At 42.0% G+C, this 18140-nt stretch overlaps 1 protein-coding gene across 1 annotated transcript in view; it reads right to left on the bottom strand.

Moving 5' to 3' along the window:
* LOC144889135 (ras and EF-hand domain-containing protein-like) overlaps positions 1-18140 on the bottom strand; it is a 69039-nt gene that overhangs the window by 33712 nt on the left and 17187 nt on the right. The gene's annotated exons all lie outside the window — the stretch shown is intronic.

Below are 18140 nucleotides of genomic sequence, written 5' to 3'. Positions count from 1 at the left end.
CGAGACAGACAGACATATGACTTTTTCCCCCATTTTGAATTATCCTCATAACAAACATACAAACGAGACAGACAGACATATGACTTTTTCCCCCATTTTGAATTATCCTCGTAACAAACATACAAACGAGACAGACAGACATATGACTTTTTCCCCCATTTTGAATTATCCTCATAACAAACATACAAACGAGACAGACAGACATATGACTTTTTCCCCCATTTTGAATTATCCTCATAACAAACATACAAACGAGACAGACAGACATATGACTTTTTCCCCAATTTTGAATTATCCTCACAACAAACATACAAACGAGACAGACAGACATATGACTTTTTCCCCCATTTTAAATTATCCTCACAACAAACATACAAACGAGACAGACAGACATATGACTTTTTCACATTTTGAATTATCCTCACAACAAACATACAAACGAGACAGACAGACATATGACTTTTTCCCCCATTTTAAATTATCCTCACAACAAACATACAAACGAGACAGACAGACTTATGACTTTTTCCCACTTTGAATTATCCTCACAACAAACATACAAACGAGACAGACAGACATATGACTTTTTCACATTTTGAATTATCCTCACAACAAACATACAAACGAGACAGACAGACTTATGACTTTTTCCCACTTTGAATTATCCTCACAACAAACATACAAACGAGACAGACAGACATATGACTTTTTCCCATTTTGAATTATCCTCACAACAAACATACAAACGAGACAGACAGACATATGACTTTTTCACATTTTGAATTATCCTCACAACAAACATACAAACGAGACAGACAGACATATGACTTTTTCCCACTTTGAATTATAATAATAATAATGCATTTATTTTATATAGCGCTTTTCAGGGAGCCCAAAGACGCTCCTCACAACAAACATACAAACGAGACAGACAGACATATGACTTTTTCCCATTTTGAATTATCCTCACAACAAACATACAAACGAGACAGACAGACATATGACTTTTTCCCCCATTTTGAATTATCCTCATAACAAACATACAAACGAGACAGACAGACATATGACTTTTTCCCCAATTTTGAATTATCCTCACAACAAACATACAAAAGAGACAGACACACATATGACTTTTTCCCCCATTTTGAATTATCCTCGTAACAAACATACAAACGAGACAGATAGACATATGACTTTTTCCCCCATTTTGAATTATCCTCATAACAAACATACAAAAGAGACAGACACACATATGACTTTTTCCCCCATTTTGAATTATCCTCGTAACAAACATACAAACGAGACAGACAGACATTTGACTTTTTCCCCCATTTTGAATTATCCTCATAACAAACATACAAACGAGACAGACAGACATATGACTTTTTCCCCCATTTTGAATTATCCTCATAACAAACATACAAACGAGACAGACAGGCATATGACTTTTTCCCCAATTTTGAATTATCCTCACAACAAACATACAACCGAGACAGACAGACTTATGACTTTTTCCCACTTTGAATTATCCTCACAACAAACATACAAACGAGACAGACAGACATATGACTTTTTCTCATTTTGAATTATCCTCACAACAAACATACAAACGAGACAGACAGACTTATGACTTTTTCTCATTTTGAATTATCCTCACAACAAACATACAAACGAGACAGATAGACATATGACTTTTTCCCATTTTGAATTATCCTCACAACAAACATACAAACGAGACAGACAGACATATGACTTTTTCTCATTTTGAATTATCCTCACAACAAACATACAAACGAGACAGACAGACTTATGACTTTTTCTCATTTTGAATTATCCTCACAAGAAACATACAAACGAGACAGACAGACATATGACTTTTTCCCCCATTTTAAATTATCCTCACAACAAACATACAAACGAGACAAACAGACATATGACTTTTTCCCACTTTGAATTATCCTAACAACAAACATACAAACGAGACAGACAGGCATATGACTTTTTCCCCAATTTTGAATTATCCTCATAACAAACATACAAACGAGACAGACAGACATATGACTTTTTCCCCAATTTTGAATTATCCTCATAACAAACATACAAACGAGACAAACAGACATATGACTTTTTCCCCAATTTTGAATTATCCTAACAACAAACATACAAACGAGACAGACAGGCATATGACTTTTTCCCACTTTGAATTATCCTAACAACAAACATACAAACGAGACAAACAGACATATGACTTTTTCCCACTTTGAATTATCCTAACAACAAACATACAAACGAGACAGACAGACTTATGACTTTTTCCCCAATTTTGAATTATCCTAACAACAAACATACAAACGAGACAAACAGACATATGACTTTTTCCCACTTTGAATTATCCTAACAACAAACATACAAACGAGACAGACAGGCATATGACTTTTTCCCCAATTTTGAATTATCCTCATAACAAACATACAAACGAGACAGACAGGCATATGACTTTTTCCCCAATTTTGAATTATCCTCACAACAAACATACAAACGAGACAAACAGACATATGACTTTTTCCCACTTTGAATTATCCTCACAACAAACATACAAACGACACAGACAGACATATGACTTTTTCCCATTTTGAATTATCCTCACAACAAACATACAAACGAGACAGACAGACATATGACTTTTTCCCACTTTGAATTATCCTCACAACAAACATACAAACGAGACAGACAGACTTATGACTTTTTCCCACTTTGAATTATCCTCACAACAAACATACAAACGAGACAGACAGACATATGACTTTTTCCCATTTTGAATTATCCTCACAACAAACATACAAACGAGACAAACAGACATATGACTTTTTCCCCCATTTTGAATTATCCTCACAACAAACATACAAACGAGACAGACAGACATATGACTTTTTCCCCCATTTTAAATTATCCTCACAACAAACATACAAACGAGACAAACAGACATATGACTTTTTCCCACTTTGAATTATCCTCACAACAAACATACAAACGACACAGACAGACATATGACTTTTTCCCATTTTGAATTATCCTCACAACAAACATACAAACGAGACAGACAGACATATGACTTTTTCCCACTTTGAATTATCCTCACAACAAACATACAAACGAGACAGACAGGCATATGACTTTTTCCCCAATTTTGAATTATCCTCATAACAAACATACAAACGAGACAGACAGACATATGACTTTTTCCCCCATTTTGAATTATCCTCGTAACAAACATACAAACGAGACAGACAGACATATGACTTTTCCCCCATTTTAAATTATCCTCACAACAAACATACAAACGAGACAAACAGACATATGACTTTTTCCCACTTTGAATTATCCTCACAACAAACATACAAACGAGACAGACAGGCATATGACTTTTTCCCCCATTTTGAATTATCCTCGTAACAAACATACAAACGAGACAGACAGACATATGACTTTTTCCCCCATTTTAAATTATCCTCACAACAAACATACAAACGAGACAAACAGACATATGACTTTTTCCCACTTTGAATTATCCTCACAACAAACATACAAACGACACAGACAGACATATGACTTTTTCCCATTTTGAATTATCCTCACAACAAACATACAAACGAGACAGACAGACATATGACTTTTTCCCATTTTGAATTATCCTCACAACAAACATACAAACGAGACAGACAGACATATGACTTTTTCCCATTTTGAATTATCCTCACAACAAACATACAAACGACACAGACAGACATATGACTTTTTCCCATTTTGAATTATCCTCACAACAAACATACAAACGAGACAGACAGACTTATGACTTTTTCCAACTTTGAATTATCCTCACAACAAACATACAAACGACACAGACAGACATATGACTTTTTCCCATTTTGAATTATCCTCATAACAAACATACAAACGAGACAGACAGACATATGACTTTTTCTCATTTTGAATTATCCTCACAACAAACATACAAACGAGACAGACAGACATATGACTTTTTCCCACTTTGAATTATCCTCACAACAAACATACAAACGAGACAGACAGACATATGACTTTTTCCCCCATTTTGAATTATCCTCATAACAAACATACAAACGAGACAGACAGACATATGACTTTTTCCCCCATTTTGAATTATCCTCATAACAAACATACAAACGAGACAGACAGACATATGACTTTTTCCCCAATTTTGAATTATCCTCACAACAAACATACAAACGAGACAGACAGACATATGACTTTTTCCCCCATTTTGAATTATCCTCACAACAAACATACAAACGAGACAGACAGACATATGACTTTTTCCCCCATTTTGAATTATCCTCACAACAAACATACAAACGAGACAGACAGACATATGACTTTTTCCCCCATTTTGAATTATCCTCACAACAAACATACAAACGAGACAGACAGACATATGACTTTTTCCCCCATTTTGAATTATCCTCGTAACAAACATACAAACGAGACAGACAGACATATGACTTTTTCCCCCATTTTGAATTATCCTCACAACAAACATACAAACGAGACAGACAGACATATGACTTTTTCCCCCATTTTGAATTATCCTCGTAACAAACATACAAACGAGACAGACAGACATATGACTTTTTCCCCCATTTTGAATTATCCTCATAACAAACATACAAACGAGACAGACAGACATATGACTTTTTCCCCCATTTTGAATTATCCTCGTAACAAACATACAAACGAGACAGACATATGACTTTTTCCCATTTTGAATTATCCTCACAACAAACATACAAACGAGACAGACAGACATATGACTTTTTCCCCAATTTTGAATTATCCTCACAACAAACATACAAACGAGACAGACAGACATATGACTTTTTCCCATTTTGAATTATCCTCACAACAAACATACAAACGAGACAGACAGACATATGACTTTTTCCCCAATTTTGAATTATCCTCACAACAAACATACAAACGAGACAGACAGACATATGACTTTTTCCCCCATTTTGAATTATCCTCATAACAAACATACAAACGAGACAGACAGACATATGACTTTTTCCCCCATTTTAAATTATCCTCATAACAAACATACAAACGAGACAGACAGACATTTGACTTTTTCCCCCATTTTGAATTATCCTCATAACAAACATACAAACGAGACAGACAGACATATGACTTTTCTCATTTTGAATTATCCTCATAACAAACATACAAACGAGACAGACAGACATATGACTTTTTCCCCCATTTTTAATTATCCTCACAACAAACATACAAACGAGACAGACAGACATATGACTTTTTCCCCCATTTTGAATTATCCTCGTAACAAACATACAAACGAGACAGACAGACATATGACTTTTTCCCCCATTTTGAATTATCCTCACAACAAACATACAAACGAGACAGACAGACATATGACTTTTTCCCCCATTTTGAATTATCCTCACAACAAACATACAAACGAGACAGACAGACATATGACTTTTTCCCATTTTGAATTATCCTCACAACAAACATACAAACGAGACAGACAGACATATGACTTTTTCCCACTTTGAATTATCCTCACAACAAACATACAAACGAGACAGACAGGCATATGACTTTTTCCCCCATTTTGAATTATCCTCGTAACAAACATACAAACGAGACAGACAGACATATGACTTTTTCCCCCATTTTGAATTATCCTCATAACAAACATACAAACGAGACAGACAGACATATGACTTTTTCCCCCATTTTGAATTATCCTCGTAACAAACATACAAACGAGACAGACATATGACTTTTTCCCATTTTGAATTATCCTCACAACAAACATACAAACGAGACAGACAGACATATGACTTTTTCCCCCATTTTGAATTATCCTCGTAACAAACATACAAACGAGACAGACAGACATATGACTTTTTCCCCCATTTTGAATTATCCTCATAACAAACATACAAACGAGACAGACAGACATATGACTTTTTCCCCCATTTTGAATTATCCTCACAACAAACATACAAACGAGACAGACATATGACTTTTTCCCATTTTGAATTATCCTCACAACAAACATACAAACGAGACAGACAGACATATGACTTTTTCCCCCATTTTGAATTATCCTCACAACAAACATACAAACGAGACAGACAGACATATGACTTTTTCCCCCATTTTGAATTATCCTCACAACAAACATACAAACGAGACAGACAGACATATGACTTTTTCCCCCATTTTGAATTATCCTCACAACAAACATACAAACGAGACAGACAGACATATGACTTTTTCCCCCATTTTGAATTATCCTCACAACAAACATACAAACGAGACAGACAGACATATGACTTTTTCCCCCATTTTGAATTATCCTCACAACAAACATACAAACGAGACAGACAGACATATGACTTTTTCCCCCATTTTGAATTATCCTCGTAACAAACATACAAACGAGACAGACAGACATATGACTTTTTCCCCCATTTTGAATTATCCTCACAACAAACATACAAACGAGACAGACAGACATATGACTTTTTCCCCAATTTTGAATTATCCTCATAACAAACATACAAACGAGACAAACAGACATATGACTTTTTCCCACTTTGAATTATCCTCACAACAAACATACAAACGACACAGACAGACATATGACTTTTTCCCATTTTGAATTATCCTCACAACAAACATACAAACGAGACAGACAGACATATGACTTTTTCCCATTTTGAATTATCCTCACAACAAACATACAAACGAGACAGACAGACATATGACTTTTTCCCATTTTGAATTATCCTCACAACAAACATACAAACGACACAGACAGACATATGACGTTTTCCCATTTTGAATTATCCTCACAACAAACATACAAACGAGACAGACAGACTTATGACTTTTTCCCACTTTGAATTATCCTCACAACAAACATACAAACGACACAGACAGACATATGACTTTTTCCCATTTTGAATTATCCTCATAACAAACATACAAACGAGACAGACAGACATATGACTTTTTCTCATTTTGAATTATCCTCACAACAAACATACAAACGAGACAGACAGACATATGACTTTTTCCCACTTTGAATTATCCTCACAACAAACATACAAACGAGACAGACAGACATATGACTTTTTCCCCCATTTTGAATTATCCTCATAACAAACATACAAACGAGACAGACAGACATATGACTTTTTCCCCCATTTTGAATTATCCTCATAACAAACATACAAACGAGACAGACAGACATATGACTTTTTCCCCAATTTTGAATTATCCTCACAACAAACATACAAACGAGACAGACAGACATATGACTTTTTCCCCCATTTTGAATTATCCTCACAACAAACATACAAACGAGACAGACAGACATATGACTTTTTCCCCCATTTTGAATTATCCTCACAACAAACATACAAACGAGACAGACATATGACTTTTTCCCATTTTGAATTATCCTCACAACAAACATACAAACGAGACAGACAGACATATGACTTTTTCCCCAATTTTGAATTATCCTCACAACAAACATACAAACGAGACAGACAGACATATGACTTTTTCCCATTTTGAATTATCCTCACAACAAACATACAAACGAGACAGACAGACATATGACTTTTTCCCCAATTTTGAATTATCCTCACAACAAACATACAAACGAGACAGACAGACATATGACTTTTTCCCCCATTTTGAATTATCCTCATAACAAACATACAAACGAGACAGACAGACATATGACTTTTTCCCCCATTTTAAATTATCCTCATAACAAACATACAAACGAGACAGACAGACATTTGACTTTTTCCCCCATTTTGAATTATCCTCATAACAAACATACAAACGAGACAGACAGACATATGACTTTTCTCATTTTGAATTATCCTCATAACAAACATACAAACGAGACAGACAGACATATGACTTTTTCCCCCATTTTTAATTATCCTCACAACAAACATACAAACGAGACAGACAGACATATGACTTTTTCCCCCATTTTGAATTATCCTCGTAACAAACATACAAACGAGACAGACAGACATATGACTTTTTCCCCCATTTTGAATTATCCTCACAACAAACATACAAACGAGACAGACAGACATATGACTTTTTCCCCCATTTTGAATTATCCTCGTAACAAACATACTGTTATGAATTTGGTAGAGCAATATCTAGAGCTAGGTAGATCTGAATAGGTAGGTATTCGGCTGTCGTGACAGGGACTCTACATGTAATAAGTTCTTGATGTTTAGGCGTTTGTCGGGGTAAGATGTATGATTGTGGATCTACCTGGAGGTCCGAGTGTTAAATAGTGAGGGATTAAAGGTAACGCCCCTGTGAGTCTCACCTGGTAGTCAAACCTTTGTCCATTATGGCACTGCAAACCACATAAACATTAGTTAGGTCCTTAGCGCAACATTAAATAATTCCCTTTCCCTGACATTGACTTCGTAATAAATAGACAGGAAACCAGGCCAAAAACACCGCCACGGTTGGCCGCCGCCGTTCGCACCTCAAAGGCCCACCAACCTCGCGTGTTACGTGTTACAAAACGACCGCGGGGGGGTCGCGGACGGGAGATGTCAGGAGTCGCATGCCGCAGAGGGCGTGACCTGGGCGAGTTGGGAGGCTGTGATTGGCTGAGGAGTGCGCCAATGTGACGTCATCGGCCACCAATATATGCGACGGTCGGACGCCATTTCAGGCAGTCCAGAGTTGAGTTCGTGGCAGTCCAGAGAGTACACAGGGAGTTCGTTGGAGCACACAGTCGACGCGGAGACACAGTTGGTGGAAAAAGCTCCCCGAAGACAGTTGGTGGAAAAGCTCCCCGAAGGCAGTTGGTGGAGAGTTCGTTAGAACACCAAGCACACAGAGCACGCGGCAGTTCGCAGCAGTTCGTTGCAAGTCGAGCCCTCCGTTGAACCATTGGTGCACGGGCCTTGTGGAGATCGTCCTCGTGTGAAGCTGCTGGCCACGCGTCGGACGCGTGGTGCTTGGAGCGGGGCCTCGTGGAGCTTGGAGCGAAGGACCTGGTGGTGTGCGATCGGGCCAAAAGGAGCGGTGTGGACGGCCGCCACGAAGACAACCAAAAGACAGATAAGCCGCATCCGCTTACATTTGAACGACGTGACGTGTTATTTTTGTATTCATAATCTCCCTCGTATCGTGTTTGCTGTCAGTCGTGTGGGGACGTCCCGATTTAGAGTTATTAGATTTACCGGCGCGGCTTTTTCACTGTATTACTATTCGATAATAAATCCTTATATTATTTTCTATATATATATCTGAACGCAGTTTTCCTGGGTGTTTGATTTTAATAGGTAAGGTTGCGGAGCCTTCGCTGTGTCCCGCCATTCCGCGCGTTTGTGTTGAACTTGAGTCCGCCATTGAGTGTTCGCCTCGGGAGTTAAAGTCTCGCAAATCGGCCATCCGTAACTGTGGTGTTAATCACAGTTGCGTAACAAGTGGTGTCAGGAGTGTAGGATTTGAACCCGTCGGACAAATTTTTTGTCCGCGGCGAGACATCGACACGGTCGGACAAATTTTTTTGTCCGCGGGGAGACATCGACACGGTCGGGCGTACATTGCGCCCGACGTTCGAACGCAAAATTTTTATAGTCGAGGCGGAGAAATTTAATAATCAATCGGGCAAATCGGGCAAATATCGCGTCTTCGTCAAATTTAAATTGTTTCAGGAATTATTAAAATAAATACGCGCGCGGGAAACAATCTTCCGGAAAGCGGATGTCGGAAATTGATGAGATGGAAGTACGCAGCGAGGCCTCCGTCAGCGTCGGGAGTGAGCCGGAAATAGGGGAATTTGATGCAGAGGTGAGCCTTGGAACCTCCCTCGTCCCGAGCACCAACTTATCCCCCTCCCCTACCGGGGAGTCGGGAACAAATGGGACGGCCCCGAGAGACGACCAGGCTTTAATGAAAATTTTTAAGGAATTAATGGGAGAAATGAAAAGTGGGATGGAAAATAAAATGGAGTCCCAGGGGAAGGAATGTAGGGAAGGAATGAAGGGAATGAGTGATCGATTGGAGGAACAAATGGGACAAATGAAAAGTGGGTTGGAAAATAAAATGGAGTCCCAGGGGAAGGAATGGAGGAATGAAATAAAGGAAAGGAATGAACAATTGGAAGGAAAAATTGGGGAAATGGCACAGCAGCTGGGGGAACGAATTGATGGCATAGAAGGGAGAGTGCAAAACCAAATTACGGACAGACTGGGGAAATTTGAGGGTAAAGTAGAAACTCAAATGGGGGAGATGGAAAAAGCCATAGGGGTGGAAATTGAATTGAAACGGGAAGAATTAATGTCAAAAATAGAGGAGGGCGTGACGCAGGCTGTCCAAATGGGGGAAAAGTTGGAGGGTCAGATTGGTGCCACAAATGCTCGAATTGATAAAGCAAATGGGGACCTGGAAGGCTATCGGGGCCGGGTGGATGCCAGAATGCTACAGCAGAGTGAGGAATGGGGACTGCTCAACCGACAGGGGGGCAAATTGGCCGAGGAGGTGAGGGGGTTGGAAACCCGCATAAAAGAGCAGGAGCAAGGGTTAATTGAGAAAGGCCTGTGGGGGCCACTAATGGATAATGAAAGGGTGAGTGATTTTATGCAGGAGCGACTGGAGATCTGGGACAATACCATCAAGAAGGAGGTTGGTCGGGTTCAAGAGAGCCTGAAGGAAGAGGTGAGTAGGTCGGTTAAACATTTTCAGGACCAGATTAAGGTGACCCAGGAGACCCTCACCACGAGCCACATTTGGACACCAGAGGCTCCGAAACGGAATACCCAGTTGGGGGGGTGTTTTGGCCCCGGACTGGATTTGGACAGAGAGGAATCGGGGAATAGAGTCTCTGGAAAAACAATCCCCCTCGTACATTTTGACGGATCAGGGAGCCTCGAGGCTTTCCTGACACAATTTGAGTGCGTGTCTCAGCTCAATGGTTGGGGAGAGCGGGAGCGCATGGGGAATCTGGTGGCGACACTGCGTGGGTCAGCCGCCGACGTGTTGAACGTAGTCCCAGAGGGAATATTGACCAGCAAGGCCATTTGTGAGGCCTTGAATAACAGGTACGGGACAGGCGCAAGGTGCGACCTGGTCAGGGCACAGCTGCTGCATCGCAGGCAAAAGCCTAATGAGACGTTGCAGGAGCTGGCCCAGGATATATACCAGTCTGTGAGGATAGCATACAGGGACCTACCAGCACAGGCGTGGGACAAGCTGGCGATAGAAAAATTTATGGCGGCTCTCCCTGATCCTGAGGTCCGGACGTTGGTGGAGTTACAGGACCCACCCACGGTGCACCGGGCAGCGGAATGCGCGGCGAGACTGACCTTTTTGAGAAGGTCGAACCGCGCATCGGAGAGGGCACCTGTGACGGTACGGCAGACCGAGGTGCGGGATCGGGAAAAGCCAGAGGATGACATCGGGCGAATGTTAAGGGGAATTAGCCGCCAGCTGACAAATTTGATGGGGGGACAAATTGCAGGGAGCGAGTCACGACAGGGTGGTCCAGGTTGGCCATCAGGACGGCCTGATTTTTATCGGGCTGGGCCGGAAGAAAGGGGGGCTCCGCCTGGCTACCAGAGGGGTCCGTTCTTGGGGACTTGTTTTAGATGTGGGAGAAGAGGGCACAGTCAGAGGAATTGTCGGCAACCATATGGGCCCCCACCTCCTGACAGGCTTCGCAGTCCAGAAAGGAGGGGGCCCCCAGTAGGTCCACAGGCGCCAGACAGAGGACCACCACCTCGGCCTGGGCCAATAGCAATAGAGTGTGCAGGAAACTAGAACGAGCCGAGCATATGGGCCATGCTCGGCTGGCATGTGTATGGCAAAGCATCTTTCTTTGGTGAGGTTAGTAAAATGTGACAAATGGTTGGCATGGGTAATCTGTGGGTTAGATGGAAATTTAAGGGTGGATTTTGAAATGCCATGGTGGACACTGTACAGTGACGCCATTATTGATCCAGGTGTGAAGACCAAAGTGTTGGAGGCTGTGATGAAATTAATAGGGTAGCAAGCCACAGCTTTCATCTGGTTGCGGGGGCAACTGTGCTGATATTTGGGACGCGGGATCATGGGGATGCAGTTGTGTGGTCTTTGGGTCAACGTGGTGCTGTGTGTGTCCGAAGTGTGTGGACCATGTCTTCTGGGTGGGTCTCCTGGTGGAGCATGGCTGTTGACTGGACCTTGGTGTGGTCAAGTGTGGGTGAGCACTGGGGGGCTGCAGTTCTGTAGTCGGACTGGGGGATGATGGGGAGGTGCAGGGGACGTGGCTGTAGGGATGCCACGCACTGCGACCGTGCCCCCCAGGGCCGAGGTTGTGTGTGCGGTAGTGTGTGTTTTGGCAGCAAGTGCTCACCACATTGGCCAGCTGGGGCTGCTGCCGCTGTGTTCCTCGCAGGGGGGCCGAAGGATGGATGGTGGGTCGCACCCTTATGGACACTCATGGGCCATGTTGGCGTTTTGACTGCTCACCTTGTCCCGGTGACCCTTGCACGGTAGAGGTGCAGAGCTGTTGTGGCCACAGGTAGTTGTGTAGTGATGATCACCGTTGGATGCGGATCCACATACCTGCCAGTGTAGTGGGGACAAAAGAGAAATTTGGAAGTATTTGGTAGGCCCAATGTGAAATTTTGGGAATTGTATGGGTGGATGGCACCTTTGGACCTGACCAACCTGCAACTACCTGCACTTGAGGTGAGTGTTTTGAGGAGTACTGTCCCAGGCTTCAGGACTTGCTTTGGAAATTGGGGACATGCAAATTGGAGTTGGGAGGCGGGTGAGAGTGATGACATGGCCGGTGAGGGGATGGAATGGGAGCCACAGTGTCTTGTGGGTGGCGTATGTTTTTGTGTAGTGGTTAGGTGTTTTGATGTGGTCGTGAGAGTGGAACCTGGAGAGTGAGTGATGATTATTGGAGATAATGAGGGGCGATACTTGTGCTTTTGGAAATGTGCTCTTGGAAATGTGTGATGGTTTAAATGTGAACTGGGGGATTTCACATTGGCAGGCCATGGCAAGCCTTGTAACACCTTTTACACCATCTATGAATTGTACTGAATTGTGCTGAGTTGTGTGGAGAATTGAATGGCAGCGGGGGAGGAAGTGTGTTTTGGGGTCTTGTGGGTGGGGAAGGTGTGTGTGTCCGCAGGTACAGAGCAAGCTCTGAGGAGCGATGCCTGCGGGCCCCCCTCTGCGGCAATTACCCCTGGCAGCCGGTGGTAACTGGAAATTGGAGCTCGTCGGTGGAGGGTCTGGTTGGGCGCCGCGGGGTGAGGAAGTCCCCCGGTGACCCGTGTTGCTGCGCGAAAGCAGGAGGCAAAGGAGCCTGGTGTGTGTGGAGACCCTCACCGGCGAGGTAACGGCGGAAAGGGGCTGTTGGGCTGTCATGGGGCCAAGAGGTAAAGGGGGGGGGGGGGCAATGAACTTGTAAGTCGGTTGACTTGTTTTTGGGACTGCGGGCACCACAGCCTGATGCGCCCCCACCATCTTTTTGTGCGGTACCTCCCCGCTGCCTAGTTGAGGAATGCACACACACGTGAATGACATCAATGCCATGGTCCTGCAGGGGGGGTGTATTGAAGAAGAACCTTGTTGATTTTTGAAATGCCTTGATGACCTATGGAATGAGAATGAGTGGTTAAGGGGTCTGTGTTGCATGAATGTGGGCGAAATGCACCGAGCCGTGTCACTCACCTGTAACATCTGGACAGGGCCGTGGAAAATTTAGGGGGATGCATTGGGGATGGCCCCGCAGGTAAGGTTGTGTCTTGTGGCATCCACCGGGGGACGCGGTCTGTAGACCGGGGTATGTACAAAGGTTAGAGTTTTGAGTTTTGGAAAGATGGTTAAGTTTTGTGGTTAAGTTAGTGTTGTGTGTTGTTGTTTCCTCCCTCCACAGGAACAACGAAGAAGATGTACATACTTGCATGATGGTTAAGGGGTTCAGCATGTTAAGGAAGTGTAGGTAGGTAGTCCGACTCACTTCCCACAGCCCTTCCTGATTTATTTCATAGGTTAATTAAGTGTGTGACAGTAAGTGTTAAGGCTGGAATGGTAGCGCCTGCGGTGAACCTTGCAGGAGCTACGGTTCCAGGGGGGGGGGGGGCTGTGTTATGAATTTGGTAGAGCAATATCTAGAGCTAGGTAGATCTGAATAGGTAGGTATTCGGCTGTCGTGACAGGGACTCTACATGTAATAAGTTCTTGATGTTTAGGCGTTTGTCGGGGTAAGATGTATGATTGTGGATCTACCTGGAGGTCCGAGTGTTAAATAGTGAGGGATTAAAGGTAACGCCCCTGTGAGTCTCACCTGGTAGTCAAACCTTTGTCCATTATGGCACTGCAAACCACATAAACATTAGTTAGGTCCTTAGCGCAACATTAAATAATTCCCTTTCCCTGACATTGACTTCGTAATAAATAGACAGGAAACCAGGCCAAAAACACCGCCATGGTTGGCCGCCGCCGTTCGCACCTCAAAGGCCCACCAACCTCGCGTGTTACGTGTTACAAAACGACCGCGGGGGGGGGTCGCGGACGGGAGATGTCAGGAGTCGCATGCCGCAGAGGGCGTGACCTGGGCGAGTTGGGAGGCTGTGATTGGCTGAGGAGTGCGCCAATGTGACGTCATCGGCCACCAATATATGCGACGGTCGGACGCCATTTCAGGCAGTCCAGAGTTGAGTTCGTGGCAGTCCAGAGAGTACACAGGGAGTTCGTTGGAGCACACAGTCGACGCGGAGACACAGTTGGTGGAAAAAGCTCCCCGAAGACAGTTGGTGGAAAAGCTCCCCGAAGGCAGTTGGTGGAGAGTTCGTTAGAACACCAAGCACACAGAGCACGCGGCAGTTCGCAGCAGTTCGTTGCAAGTCGAGCCCTCCGTTGAACCATTGGTGCACGGGCCTTGTGGAGATCGTCCTCGTGTGAAGCTGCTGGCCACGCGTCGGACGCGTGGTGCTTGGAGCGGGGCCTCGTGGAGCTTGGAGCGAAGGACCTGGTGGTGTGCGATCGGGCCAAAAGGAGCGGTGTGGACGGCCGCCACGAAGACAACCAAAAGACAGATAAGCCGCATCCGCGTACATTTGAACAACGTGACGTGTTATTTTTGTATTCATAATCTCCCTCGTATCGTGTTTGCTGTCAGTCGTGTGGGGACGTCCCGATTTAGAGTTATTAGATTTACCGGCGCGGCTTTTTCACTGTATTACTATTCGATAATAAATCCTTATATTATTTTCTATATATATATCTGAACGCAGTTTTCCTGGGTGTTTGATTTTAATAGGTAAGGTTGCGGAGCCTTCGCTGTGTCCCGCCATTCCGCGCGTTTGTGTTGAACTTGAGTCCGCCATTGAGTGTTCGCCTCGGGAGTTGAAGTCTCGCAAATCGGCCATCCGTAACTGTGGTGTTAATCACAGTTGCGTAACATTTTTCCCCATTTTAAATTATCCTCATAACAAACATACAAACGAGACAGACAGACATTTGACTTTTTCCCCCATTTTGAATTATCCTCATAACAAACATACAAACGAGACAGACAGACATATGACTTTTCTCATTTTGAATTATCCTCATAACAAACATACAAACGAGACAGACAGACATATGACTTTTTCCCCCATTTTTAATTATCCTCACAACAAACATACAAACGAGACAGACAGACATATGACTTTTTCCCCCATTTTGAATTATCCTCGTAACAAACATACAAACGAGACAGACAGACATATGACTTTTTCCCCCATTTTGAATTATCCTCACAACAAACATACAAACGAGACAGACAGACATATGACTTTTTCCCCCATTTTAAATTATCCTCATAACAAACATACAAACGAGACAGACAGACATTTGACTTTTTCCCCCATTTTGAATTATCCTCATAACAAACATACAAACGAGACAGACAGACATATGACTTTTCTCATTTTGAATTATCCTCATAACAAACATACAAACGAGACAGACAGACATATGACTTTTTCCCCCATTTTTAATTATCCTCACAACAAACATACAAACGAGACAGACAGACATATGACTTTTTCCCCCATTTTGAATTATCCTCGTAACAAACATACAAACGAGACAGACAGACATATGACTTTTTCCCCCATTTTGAATTATCCTCACAACAAACATACAAACGAGACAGACAGACATATGACTTTTTCCCCCATTTTGAATTATCCTCGTAACAAACATACAAACGAGACAGACAGACATTTGACTTTTTCCCCCATTTTGAATTATCCTCATAACAAACATACAAACGAGACAGACAGACATATGACTTTTCTCATTTTGAATTATCCTCAAAACAAACATACAAACGAGACAGACAGACATATGACTTTTTCCCCCATTTTTAATTATCCTCACAACAAACATACAAACGAGACAGACAGACATATGACTTTTTCCCCCATTTTGAATTATCCTCGTAACAAACATACAAACGAGACAGACAGACATATGACTTTTTCCCCCATTTTGAATTATCCTCACAACAAACATACAAACGAGACAGACAGACATATGACTTTTTCCCCCATTTTGAATTATCCTCGTAACAAACATACAAACGAGACAGACAGACATTTGACTTTTTCCCCCATTTTGAATTATCCTCATAACAAACATACAAACGAGACAGACAGACATATGACTTTTCTCATTTTGAATTATCCTCATAACAAACATACAAACGAGACAGACAGACATATGACTTTTTCCCCCATTTTTAATTATCCTCACAACAAACATACAAACGAGACAGACAGACATATGACTTTTTCCCCCATTTTGAATTATCCTCGTAACAAACATACAAACGAGACAGACAGACATATGACTTTTTCCCCCATTTTGAATTATCCTCACAACAAACATACAAACGAGACAGACAGACATATGACTTTTTCCCCCATTTTGAATTATCCTCGTAACAAACATACAAACGAGACAGACAGACATATGACTTTTTCCCCCATTTTGAATTATCCTCATAACAAACATACAAACGAGACAGACAGACATATGACTTTTTCCCCCATTTTGAATTATCCTCGTAACAAACATACAAACGAGACAGACATATGACTTTTTCCCATTTTGAATTATCCTCACAACAAACATACAAACGAGACAGACAGACATATGACTTTTTCCCCCATTTTGAATTATCCTCACAACAAACATACAAACGAGACAGACAGACATATGACTTTTTCCCCCATTTTGAATTATCCTCACAACAAACATACAAACGAGACAGACAGACATATGACTTTTTCCCCCATTTTGAATTATCCTCACAACAAACATACAAACGAGACAGACAGACATATGACTTTTTCCCCCATTTTGAATTATCCTCGTAACAAACATACAAACGAGACAGACAGACATATGACTTTTTCCCCCATTTTGAATTATCCTCACAACAAACATACAAACGAGACAGACAGACATATGACTTTTTCCCCCATTTTGAATTATCCTCACAACAAACATACAAACGAGACAGACAGACATATGACTTTTTCCCCCATTTTTAATTATCCTCATAACAAACATACAAACGAGACAGACAGACATATGACTTTTTCCCATTTTGAATTATCCTCGTAACAAACATACAAACGAGACAGACAGACATATGACTTTTTCCCCCATTTTGAATTATCCTCGTAACAAACATACAAACGAGACAGACAGACATATGACTTTTTCCCATTTTGAATTATCCTCATAACAAACATACAAACGAGACAGACAGACATATGACTTTTTCCCCCATTTTGAATTATCCTCATAACAAACATACAAACGAGACAGACAGACATATGACTTTTTCCCCCATTTTGAATTATCGTCATAACAAACATACAAACGAGACAGACAGACATATGACTTTTTCCCATTTTGAATTATCCTCACAACAAACATACAAACGAGACAGACAGACATATGACTTTTTCCCCCATTTTGAATTATCCTCATAACAAACATACAATCGA

Source organism: Myxine glutinosa, unplaced genomic scaffold (genome assembly GCF_964187855.1).
Source record: "Myxine glutinosa unplaced genomic scaffold, kmMyxGlut1.1 SCAFFOLD_1037, whole genome shotgun sequence".
Taxonomy (NCBI): Eukaryota; Metazoa; Chordata; class Myxini; order Myxiniformes; family Myxinidae; genus Myxine; species Myxine glutinosa.
The sequence above is the reverse complement of the archived record's forward strand: the minus strand, read 5'-3'. Positions and strand labels throughout refer to the sequence as shown.